The following is an 11,974-nucleotide window of genomic DNA, read 5'->3' as shown; positions in this document are numbered from 1 at the left end:
GCCTCACCCCCAGCATGCCCTGAAGATTACCTGTCCTGAAATGCTAAGCAGTGAAGGGAAGTCCCTGTTGGTTGTTATCGCAGACCACGTCCTCCCTGAACCCTCTCTCAGCCAGCCAGCCTCCTGATCTGCGCTAGGTCCAAGTCCACCCCCAAGACCCCTTTTCAGCCCTTCTCGGTGCCCCTCCCTGGACAAAACTGCCCTCACTACCCAGTCTGTAGGATCGGGGACCCCTCCTGTCACTCATATCAGGCTCCCAGTATTTTTCTCTTAGACCTCGTCCTTAGCCACATCCTCCTGGCTGGCAGTCCCCTCTCTTCCCCTCCATTGCCCCCCATTTCAACCGCCAGTTCTTTACACGTGTGAAGCTATAAAATGTAAGCTCAGCCATTCACTTCTCTGCTGAAAACTGAGGCGGCTCACTGTGGTGTTTGTGCCCTCTCCCTGTAGGGAATGCTTTCCTTCTTCCTTGGTCTGCCTTACGCTTGAGGACTCAGCGGAGTTATTGCCTCTTCTAGGTAGCCCCTCATTGCAGGATAAGAGCCTCTGCTGAGCACAGTGGTGCTTTCAGATTGCCCTGCACTGACCACAATGGACTAAAGTCATTTTGTCTTTCCTCTGCTTGAAGTTGTCTGTCTCCTCCACTTGAAGGTGAGCTTTTGGGGAACAAGACTGCAGTTTAAATCATCTTTGTACTCCCAGCATGTAAGATGGTTAGCCCAGTGCCTGGAAGAGAGCAGGTATTCCATAAATGTATTTTGAACTAATTTATGGCCCATTGTTACTTATCTCCTGTCCCAATTATCCTATTAAGTTGAAAGCATTTGGTGAGATGGAAATGTGTCTGATTCATGTTGTATTCCACACAGTGCCCAGCACAGAGAAGAGCCTCGGTGAAGAGTTGCTGGTTCTGAAGTCTGGCCCTGCCAGCAATCATACCCCTGCTGTGTCTGGCTTGATTAGCCCTGTTTCTTCAGCATCTAGAACAGAGCTTTGCACAGAGGTGCTCAAAAAATACATTTGGACTGGCTGGATAGTGTGGCATTGTAGGGGAAACACCATTTCTGGTTGGAGGGCCTGGGTCCTAGGGGTGACAAATTCAAACTTAATGAGGCCAAAAGGGAACTTCTGGTTTTCTCTAAAACTTCACTCCTTAGCCCCAAAGCCCCAGCAGACATACCCCACCTTGATAAATGGTACCACCATCCAACCAGTTGCTCACACCGAAATCTAGGCATCGTATTTGATTCATCTATTATCTTTGGGTCCCGCATTGAATCCACCAACAAGTTCTATAAACTCTGCTTCCAAAATATATCCAACCTTTGGCCATCAACTTTACAACCACTGTTCTAGTTCTAACTGCCGTCATCCTGACCTTGAAGCTGGTCTCCCTGCCCAGTGTACACACACACACACACACACACACTTTGTATCTTTTCATTTCATCACCATGTTCTTTCTATCACTGCAATGCCTTCCCACTTAGAATAAAATCCAAACACCCAAACACCTCATGATGGTCTACAAACCGCACACCATCTGGCCCTGCTCCCCTTTCCAGCTTCCCCTCCTACTAATCATCTCCTTCCAACCACACTGATCTTTTTGCCATTCCTGGAATATTCAGGATTGTTCTTGCCCTGGAACTTCTTATTCCCTCTATCGTGAAAGCTCTTCCCCAATGTTACCCTTAGCCCAAATGTCACCTCAGTGAGGCCTTCACAACCCTACGTGTGATAGTTCATTTTATGTGTCAACTTGACTAGGCTACAGGATGCCCAGCTATTTGGTCAGACATTATTCTGGGTGTGTTTGTGATGAGATGAACACTTGGAGTGGTTGACTGAGTAAAGCAGAGTGCCCTCCCTCATGTGGGGGGGGGGCTTATCCAATCAATGGAAGGCCTAACTAGAACAAAACGTCTGAACTTCCCTCAGGTAAGGGGGAATTTCCTCCTGCCTCACTGCTCGAGCTGATCTATCAGACTTTTCTAGCCTTTGGACTCAAACTGAAACGTCAGCTCTTTTTGGGTTTTGAACCTGCCAGTTTTCAGGCAGGAACTTACACTATCGATTCTCCTTGTTCTCAGGTCTTGGGATTCCGACTGGAGCTATGCCATCGGCACTGTGGGTCTCCAGCTTGCCAACTACAGATCTTGGGACTTTTCAGCTTCCATATTCTTTATTTTTTTTTAAAGATTTTATTAATTTATTTGAGAGAGAGAGAGACAGCCCGCAGCAGGGGGGAGGGGGAAGAGGGAGAGGGAGAAGCAAGACTCCCTGCTGAGCAGGGAGCCCAACGCAGGACTAGATCCCAGGATCCTAAGACCACGACCCAAGCTAAAGGCAGATGCCCAACCGACTGAGCCACCCAGGCACCCTCAGCCTCCATATTCTTGTGAGCCAATTTCCTATAATAAGTATTATAGATAGATAGATGATAAATGATAGATAGATAGATAGATAGATAGATAGATAGATAGATAGATAGATAGATAGAGATTCTGTTTCTTGGGAGAACCCTGACTCATACACCAGGTAAAGCTATATCCCTCCACCCCATCCCCATGAAGTTTTTTAATTTATTTGTTGACCTGTTTGTATCTGTCTCCCCTCCACCAGAATGCAAGCTCCTCGTTCATCACTGCTACCTATCTCCAGACCAGTGCCTGGCACACAGTGAGTACTCAATAAATAGCAGTGGACTTACTTTTTGCCTCATTAGCCACATGACCTTAGGCAAGTCATTTTACCTGTGAGCTGATTTTGTCATCACTGAAGTAGAGATGACATTGTGTCTGCCTAACCCCAGAGCTGCTTGGAGGAGCCCTAGGGTCGACGGCTGTAAGAGTGCTCCTCACAAACACAGGCTGCTTTCCTGGGCACAGTGGGGGTTTGTATTGTTCATCTTTATTCTCTCTTCCCCGCCTTTTACTCCCCTGCCCTCTACAGCACTTCGCACAGAGCAGATGCTCAGTGCAATTAGAGTGCAACAATTAGATAAATCATTCCATGACCATCTCGATTTTTAGTCAATTACATTCATGATAGCAACATTAAAAACTCTGCTTATTGCTGACTATCTTAATACCTAAAAAATATTGGTCAGAAAAGGGTGAATGCTGGGGGGAGGACAGCTGGAATGTGGTTGTATCTCGTTGAACAAGATCAATAGGAACCTTAACAAAGCTTCACAGTGCACAATGAAATGGGCTCTCTCCTACTTGTTAATGAGCAATATATTGGTACAGTCACTTCGGAAAGCAATTTGGCAATATACATCCAGACACATCAAAGCTTCCATACCATTTAACTTGGCAAATTCTCTTCTAGAAAACAACCCTAGGTGTTTCCATGGAATACAGACTCTGAGACCTAAATATAGGAAGTAAAATTATGAAACTCCTAGAAGAAAACAAAGGTGTAGATCTTTGCAACCTTGGCCTAGGCAGTGGAGTCTTAGATAGGATACCAAAAAACACGTAACCAGAGCAAAAATAGCTAAATTGGACTTCATCAAAATTTAAAACTTTTGTGCATCAAAGGACACTATAAAGAAAGTGAAAAGGCAACACACAGAGTGGGAGAAGGTATTTGAATTTTTCTGCATATATCTGGTAGAGAACTTTTATCCAGAATATGAAAGAATTCTCACAACCTAACAATAGAAAGAAAAACAACACAATTTTAAAATAGGGAACGAATTTGAAGAGGTATTTCTTCAAAGCAGATAAATATACGAATAGCCCATAAGCACATGAAAAGATGCTCCACAGTTAGTAGGATGGCTATTAAAAAACAGACAACAAGCAGAAAATAGTAAGTGTTGACAAAGATGTAAAGCAATTGGAAATTTCATACACCGATGATGGGAATGTAAAATGGTACAGACACTTTGAAAAACAGTGCGGTAGTTCCTCAAAAAGTTAAATATAGAGTTAGCATAGGACCCAGCAACTTCACTCGGAGATATATCCCCGAGATTATCGAAAGTATGGGTCCACCCAAAAACTTTGTCCATGAATGTTCATAGCAGCATTACTCATAATGGCCAAAAAAGTAGAAATACCGCAAATCAACTGATGAAGTAATACACGACATGTGGGGCATCTGTACAGCAGGAGATGATTGGCCATAACAAGGCACGAAACACTGATCCATGGAACAGCATGGATCATATAGAATGATTATGAAATCTTTTTAAGTACGATATAATCACAACTACATATTTTTTTCAATCGTACTTCTCTGGCTTTTTTTTTTTTAGGTCTGGAGGAAAACACACCAAGCTTTGAACAAATGTTGGCGATAGGTAGTGAGTTTTGAAGAACTGCTCCTCCTTTTTTCTACTTTTCTATATTTCCTAAGCTTATTTCAAAGAGCACGTATTATTTTTACAATAAAATTAATTTTTTCAAAGTTCCTACCCGTGGTAGATAATTAAAGTGTCAAAGTTTTTGCTTCTGCGAAGAGAGCAGAGCGCAGCCCGTCCCAAGGGAGGGGGACCAGGCCCAGGACAGACTGGGTGGGTCACACACAGCTCCCGCACGGATGAGTCCAGGCCTGACTGTGCGAGGGCGGGGGGGGGGGGGGGGGGGGGGGGGCGGGCAGCCTCTTCACAGGCAGGGAGGCTCTTCTGTTCCTGTTTTACACCGCGCTCAATTTTTTTTTTTTTTAACCCATTGTCATTTCAAAAGTGGCATGAAGCGATTCAGTCCCCAGGCCAGTATCTTTCCTTTGTCTGCCCTCCCCTGACTATTTATTTCCTTTTCCATCTGGGGCTGGCAGCCCTTCAGGCCGTGACACCAACGATGTTGTTACAGGTGTCGGCTCACTCCGGTCTCATTTGCTCTGGAAAGAATTCTGGTTGGATCAAATGCCCCCGTGGAAACTCAAGCTGAATTGTCTTCATTTTCTATCATTTTATTTTAACATCCCAGCGGTCCCCACCAGTCAGGGTCTCCACTGGCAATTCAGCCATTCATCAATTTAAAGCATGGCCATAAGGTTCTGGAAAGCATCCAACGCCACAAAAGAAATCAGGTCTTCCCTTTTCATTTTGCTTTCAAAGCAAGAAAGAGTCTGCTCATCTGGAAACAAGGAATAATGACTTTTGAGTCAATTGGGAAGCTGCTTGGAGGTAGGAATACTCAACATTTTAGTCACAAACCAAAAAATTACCCCACATAAGGTACCAGTGCTGTTATTGAGAAACTGGTGAAGTCATCTTTTTTATTTAATAATAAATGTACTTAATTATTTAATGAATCACATTGCTCACTTAATCATAACAACACTTAATCACACGATAGAAGAACTTCTCTTATATTAACTCGTAACTCTCTGAACCACCCATAAGCTTACCCCCATTCTACAGATGAGGAAGCTGAGGCACAGAGAGTTTGGGGAGCTTGCTGAGGTTCACACAGCTGGTCCTGGCAGACGTGGGATTTGAACTCGGGGAGTCTGGCTACAAATCCTGTCAATCGCTGCAGTCCTTTCATTGACCGCCATCGTGAATTACCATCAGGCCCGGAAAAAGACAGCCAGACCTAAGGATTAAATGAGCATTAGAGCTCGGTTAAGGAGCTTTTCAGGAAGACCGAGTTTTGCTTTCTGGAGGTGGAGTGGTTTTGCTCCAGGTTGATTTCATCCCTTAATGGGAACTCACTGGGGTGCTGCATGGGGAAACAGAAGAAAGGACACAGAATGTCCCTCGTCAGCCTAGGCCTAGCCATAGCAGGAAGTCCAGACCATTCCCACGGAGGAACCCCCTGACCACTGGTGGGACAGTCACCGTTGCAGAGAATGCCCCAGCAACCTCAAAGGAGAAAAACGCCAAGCCGCGTCATACACCTCTGGGGATATTGGCCCCGCTGTAGTGCATGGGGACGACATCCTGGCGCGTATCTCCCCAGTACGCTAGATCTGAACGGTGCCCCTGGGTTGTGCAATGTGGATTCTTATCCCTCGGTTTTCTGAAGGAAGTCTCTGAGATCCTGTGGCGATAGCTGGTGAAAAACTGCCTGGTATGCCAACTCCAGACCTTCCTGCACCAGTTTTTGGGTATGGCCTGTCCATGGAGGGGCCAACTTCTCCTCTAAAGGGGGGGAGCATTCCATTCTGCCATGGGTTCTCCTCAAATAACTCTTATCTGCCCCTGTCATTTCACATTTCCAGACTTCTTTTATTTTGATAAACATCTGCCAAATGTTACTCCTCACATTGCTGTTTTTCACAAAGAATCAAAGGCAGTGTGTCTCAACCTTCTGGAACCCGACCCTGGACAGTGCTTCCTTACCTTAACTTTTCTCCACCTTGCATGCGCCAGGAAGTTTTATGAGGCCTCACTTTCTATGGTTTGTACGTGTAAGTCAATAAATTTGCTTTTCCACACTCTACTACTTGCTCCTGCCCCTTCATTCTGCCACACTGTGGTCTTTAGACTCCCTGGCTTACCCCTGGATGCTTGCTGTTTATCCCGACTCTACCTCTGTCTGGAGCATCCCACAATTCAGAGTTAGTTGAGCCAATATCAAGAGTAGCAGCACATACAACCCAGCCTAGCTGGTCTCATTTTACAAACATCACACCATTTCTTTCTTTTTCTTTTTCTTTTTTTTTTTTAAGATTTTATTTATTTATTTGACAGAGAGAGACACAGTGAGAGAGGGAACACAAGCAGGGGGAGTGGGAGAGGGAGAGGGAGAAGCAGGCTTCCCGCCGAGCAGGGAGCCCGATGCGGGGCTCGATCCCAGGACCCTGGGATCATGACCTGAGCCCAAGGCAGACGCTTTAACCGACTGAGCCACCCAGGCGCCCCAACATCACACCATTTCTAGAAGTGTTTTGGAGGCATCCGAAAGTGCCACTGAGGACCAACTTAGAAGAGCCCCATGTTTTGTTTAATGCTCTGTTGTCACTATCTTGAAGCTCTTGCTAATTTTTGAACAAGGGAGCCCACGGTGTTCATTTTGCAATAACCCTGCGAATTACGTAGCTACTCCTACCACCGCCGGCTATTGCCGTTCTGCCCATCTCCTCCCCGCTCCCACCCACTCCAACCTGCTCCACGGTCCTGGAGCAGAGAGGTCTGGTTCACTGTAGAGCTTTGAGGTTTGGTTCTCGAAGCTTTCACATGCATGATATTAGTTCCCTTTTTCTGAGGAGGAGTCTTAGACCAGCAACGTCTCTGGAAAATACAAAGATCATCATCCCAGTTCTGCAGGGGAAACAGAGAGAGATCCGTGGCTTCCGCCACAGCCCCGGAGCTAGGTAGGAAGAGCTCCAACTCTAGGACCTGCGGAAGAAGAAATTGGTTTGATCAGGTGGGGTGAAGAGTGAGGATCTTGTAAAGCGGTCAAACTAAACAGTCCCTACAGCTTGCCCGCATAGGACAGCATTATTGTGGTTCTCTAGCACCAAGAGAAAGGCAAGCAGCAATCGTTTTCCAGAAGGCTGAGGGTTCCGGGCAGATGGGCCACATTTGTGAATCTAGCTTGCAAAGTACCGTCTGACAAGGAAGCATAATTCTTATGTCTACAAGGGGACCTTGAGATGAGGAATCTGGATGTGAGCGGCTGTCCCAGAGGCAAACTCCCTGAAAGATAAAAGAAGAATTTGTAGCTGACGCACTATTTTGAGATCACGAAGGGTCAGTCAGAGGGAGAAGGCAGCATTTCAAAGCGTGCTGGTGATCTAGGTCTGGAAAGCCCCTAAGTCAAGGACTGCCAGAGACAAGACTGTGTTCTCTGACAAACACTGCGGGGAGATTTGGGGCAAGTGATTTCATCTCTCTGGGTCTGGTTCCCCTTTCCACAACTAGAATACCTATTAGTATTAACCGCATAGGGTTAAGAAGAATAAACAAGTTGTTACACTAAAAGCAGTAAGAACAGTACCTGGCAATCGTAAACACTCAAGAAGTGATGCTTGTTATGAGGAGGAGGAGTCCTCCTAACTAAACAGTGGGTGCAGCTAAAGACCTCAAGTTTTCTGGGAGTTTCTCTTGAGCCATTTCCTTTTCAGCTTTGCCCCAGTGGATCCTAGCATCCTTACTCACCACACACGTTCTTTCAAAATGGCATCCTGGATGCTGGGAAGAAAAGAGACTAGTAACTGGGGGGCTGGAGGGGGGAACAGCACGCCACCTAGGAAGTGTTCTTGCTAAAACAGCCCAAAGATTGACTCTGGGCAGCCCTCTAGATGTAACTCCAATATACAGAAAATCTAGGGGACAAAGAAACCACAACCATAAGCAAACTATAGGACTGCATCCAGTAAGATCCATACTGGGGTGAACACTATAGGCAAGTAACGTAGTTTCCTCAAACAGCAATGACAAACAAAATGCAAGAAAAAAATAGAGGAGGGAATCTGTGGATTAAAACAATCTTAAGATACCTGTCAACCAATTATAATGTATGAACTTTATTTGTATCCTAGTTCAAATAAGAAAATTTTTTTCATCTATAAGATAATCAGGGAAGTAGAAACACTGAATAGTCGATTATATGAAGGATTATTGAATTAGTGATGAAAAGTTTGAGGTGACCTAATGGTTTCACGGTTAATGTTTTTGGAAGAATCTCTGTCTTGTGGAAATACAAAATAAAATGCATGTACACATGATGCCTGGGCTTTGCTTCAGAAGAATCCAGGGAGTGGAGCGGATCAAGATAAAGCAAACTGGCCAGGAGTTTGAAAAATCAATAAAGCTGGGCAATGGATATTCACATACTACACGGCCTGAGTCACAGGGTATGTGCCATACAACCCTTGCTATTACTATTGCATGTTAACCATCCTGAAGTATCGCACCGCATCAGCCAAAATTAAATCTCCACAGAACTCCACTCCTCACAAAGCATAGACACCACCTCATTGGAGCTTCACCATAGCCCTTGGAAAGAAATACTAGGCTTATTCCCATTGGGCAGATGGGAAAACTAAGGCTCAGTCCATGGTGATGAAGGCAGTTAGTGGCCAAACCTGCACCAGGGTCAGGTGTGTGACTCCATCCCACGTCCTCTCCAATGTACCAAGGTTGTCCTTTGGGGATGAGTCAGAGGCTAAGATTAGATATTCAGCTTTACGTCATCAGAAGCTCGATTTTGTCTCTGCATGTTGTGACCAGCATCCTCTTTCTCTGGCTGGGGGAGGCTAACCACACTCATATGGAGCTAGCAGACGGTTCATAGCCCCAGCCTGGGCTGAAAGAGGGCACTAGGCTCAGGCAACGCTTCCAGATAGAGTTTGGCCAGCCAGGCCTCCCTCCTGTGGTCAAGGAGCTTGCCAGGGCTAAATATTGGGTGTGCCTGAGCATGGGACTGCCAGCAGGGCTAAGGAAATAGAGCAGACAGGAGCCACCCCAAGTCCATAACTCAGGAAGGAGATTTCCTCCCATCTCCAGAGGGTAAGGGGTATGCAAGTGGGTCCCAAAATATTAGTCCAGAATTCCAAAACTAGCTTCTCTCGAAGGGAGAGATCCTCGGGCACCTGTATGGTGGTGGTTCCTCTTAGTGATTTCTTCCAAGAACAGGTCTGGAGGCGCTGGGCTCTTTGAATATGCATTAATAATAATAATGAAACCTACCAGTTCTTGAATGCTGGCCTTGCGCCAAGCACAACAGGCATAGTTCTCCTTCAGACATTCCTCATTCACAATACACTGTGGAGCAGGTATTTGTTTTTGTTCAAACAATGCCGAAGTTTAGAAAGTAACTCTTGAAAACCTCCCTCCGTGTCACCAATCCTGCCCTTCAGAGGTACACATTATTTACTGTCCTTGTATTCTTCCTGACATTTGTCGATATCTCATCCACATTATACATGCACACCCACTCATGTGTTTGGCATACACACACACACACACACACACACGCACACACACACCCCTTGTTGTTTTTATGAAAATAGAATCATACCTTATTCAGCAACGTGCTTTTTTCATATAGTCATCAATCTTTTTTCCAATCCTGTGCATATAAACATGTGAGAGACTATCAGGAAACCTGGAATAAGCAAGAAAGATTCCTGGGTGTCTCTAAGAAAAAAGTATGTGTTGTTTAGAGCACAGCCTTCTAAACTCTGAGTTCCTTCTGCAGCCCTGTCAGTTGTAGGGGATGGAAAGATCCCCAGGGGCTCCTGACTGTGGCCACACAAATGAGCTTGGCAAGCTTCCCTTGTCCGAGCAAGGCCAGTTCGTTCTGTCCGCTTGAAGATGCATTTCAAGATTTCTGATCTACACATGTCGGTTTTACGGATTCTCCTTTGAACCAACTGTGACGTCTCTCTAATTCATTCAACAGTAAGTTAAAGCAAATCTTTCACAGGTGTTCGTTTGTTATCTGTTTTGAGAGTTGTAATTTCACCTTTCTTGGAAACCCTCTTTTAACAGCAGGCATTACTTTCTTTATTGTAGAGTTGGGGAAGTTGAGACTGAAATCCCGCCTGGACAGTTTTAAAGGAGCAGGTACTAGCTACCTAACCAGGTGCTAGTCTAGGTATTTTAGGTATGTTCCTTCATTTAACCCTCCCCTCAACCTCTGAAGTGAGTGTGAGCCTTGGTAGCCCACCGTCCAGACAGAAACACAAGCCGTGCACAGAGAGGTCAGGCAGCCGAGGTGGGATGCGGAGCGGGGCACGGGAGCCGAAGCTCTTCACCGCTGCCTGTCCGTCCCGGCTCTCTTTCTCTGTGTTTCCGTAAACTGAAGCCACCCCAGGCTGTCATTTGCATGATTATCAGTAGGCTCACAGTAGGCCCGGAACCTTTGGTCTTGAAAGTTACCAGAGGCAGTGTATTCATTCCCCGGGGGCGCCATACTCACGTGCCACAAACAGAGGACAGAAATTTGTTCTCTCACCATTTTGGAGGCTAGAAGCCTGAAGTCAAGGTGTTGGCAGGGCCATGCTCCCTCCGACGGCTCTAGGAGAGAATCCTTCCTTGCTTCTGCTGGCTTCTGGTCTTTGCCCGCAGTCCTCGGTGTTCTCTGGCTCATGCGTGCATCTTCCCCATCCTCCTTCTTCACATGGTGTCCTCCTCATGCGTCTCTGTGTCTCCACATCATCTCCTCCCTGTGCCTCTCTGTCTCTGTATCCCAATTTCCCCTCTTCTAAGGACACCAGTTGTGTTGAATTAGGGCCTGCCCACCGACCTCATCTTAACTTGGTTAAATCTGCAAAGACCCTATTTCCAAGGAAGGTCACATTCGAGGTACCGAGGGCTAAGACTTAAAAGTATCTCTTTTAGTGGCGGTGGAGGGGACACAATTCAGCCCATAACAGGCAGCATACTGGAGGTCAACCCCTCCCAAAGTGTCTTCCACGCACGCGAGTCTCACAAGAAGCTCTATAGAGGAGAGGTTCCTGTGGTCTCACAAATGGGGAAGACCCCGCACCCCGTGGCAATGCTCAATGGTCATAAGCAGCTAACATCCCGAAAAGAGCTGCAGCGAAGAAACCCGTTGACTTTGTGGAGGCTGGAATGTCCCAAGCTTACTTGAGCATGGATGTTCTGGGGTGTGGTGGTGGCTGTTTTTTAATAGTGTTCTGAGGAACCTGCTGGGGGAAACTCACACGGCGCACATGACCTTGAGACCAGTGAGGTCTAGACTCGCATTGTGACCTTGCCGTTTACTGGATATGTGACCTGGGGCAATTTCTTTTCCTCTCGGAGTTTCAGTGTCCTCAGAAGTCTACAAAGTGGGAGTGAAAATTCCTCGTCACTTAGGGTAGGTTGACTGATAAAACAGGCAGACCCCCCAAACGTATAACGCCTTGGAAACGATAGGATATACTTTTATTTCTTGCTCAGGACTGGGCAGGGAACATACTGCACACAGGCATTCAGGAGCCATTTTAAATCTGTGGCTTCCAAGGGCATCTGGAGGGGGTCTCCGTCCCCCTCCCCGCCCTCAGGGTGGAAGGGGTAGGGTTTGGAGGGTGCTTCTGGGAAGGTTCTCATGGGCCCC

At 46.3% G+C, this 11,974-nt stretch overlaps 1 long non-coding RNA gene across 1 annotated transcript; it reads right to left on the bottom strand.

Annotated features, from left to right (window-relative positions):
• Positions 1-6,672: 6,672 nt before the first annotated feature.
• On the bottom strand, positions 6,673-11,685 carry LOC141374577 (uncharacterized). The gene is made up of 3 exons (XR_012381598.1): positions 10,868-11,685; positions 9,929-10,015; positions 6,673-7,194 (listed from the first exon to the last, which is right to left on the bottom strand). It is a non-coding gene; the product is annotated as an uncharacterized lncRNA (long non-coding RNA).
• Positions 11,686-11,974: the final 289 nt, after the last annotated feature.

This window comes from Callorhinus ursinus, unplaced genomic scaffold (genome assembly GCF_003265705.2).
Source record: "Callorhinus ursinus isolate GAN/ISIS: 27379988/994484 unplaced genomic scaffold, GSC_fseal_2.0 scaffold1, whole genome shotgun sequence".
NCBI lineage: Eukaryota > Metazoa > Chordata > Mammalia > Carnivora > Otariidae > Callorhinus > Callorhinus ursinus.
Note: the sequence above shows the minus strand (reverse complement) of the source record. Positions and strands in the feature narration are given on the sequence as shown.